Consider the following 493-nt stretch of genomic DNA (forward strand, 5'->3'; position numbering starts at 1 on the left):
TGTTCTTTATTTATTTATTTGTTTCTAACAACTAACTATTCATCACTTTTGTACATTAGAATACCATTAAACCGGTGTTGGAATTTATTCCACAAAACCGAGATGGTATTCAAAGGTAGTTAATAATTATGTAATAAGGGATTGCTTCGATACAATTATACCGGTGTTAGAATTTATGCTAACAAAGCCGAGATAGGGCAAATAAGGAATAACTCATTCACATGATTATTAAGAAGTAAGTTGTAACTGGAATATTCTTGAAACCATGATACCGACATTGGAATTTATTTCAACAAAGCCGATATGGTGAACAAAGAATAAAACCGAGTTCACTTAATCAAATAAAAAAGAACACACCAAAAAATGAGAGTAATAACCTTTCAAAAAATTGGCACCTTGCGAGGGACGATTTGTTGAGGGGGAAAGCCTCTGTAAAAAAAATTCTTTCAACAGAAGGCACTTTTGCCATCCCTTTAAGTTCTTCTTTAGGACA

The sequence above is a fragment of the Lupinus angustifolius genome, unplaced genomic scaffold, assembly GCF_001865875.1.
Source record: "Lupinus angustifolius cultivar Tanjil unplaced genomic scaffold, LupAngTanjil_v1.0 Scaffold_607, whole genome shotgun sequence".
NCBI lineage: Eukaryota > Viridiplantae > Streptophyta > Magnoliopsida > Fabales > Fabaceae > Lupinus > Lupinus angustifolius.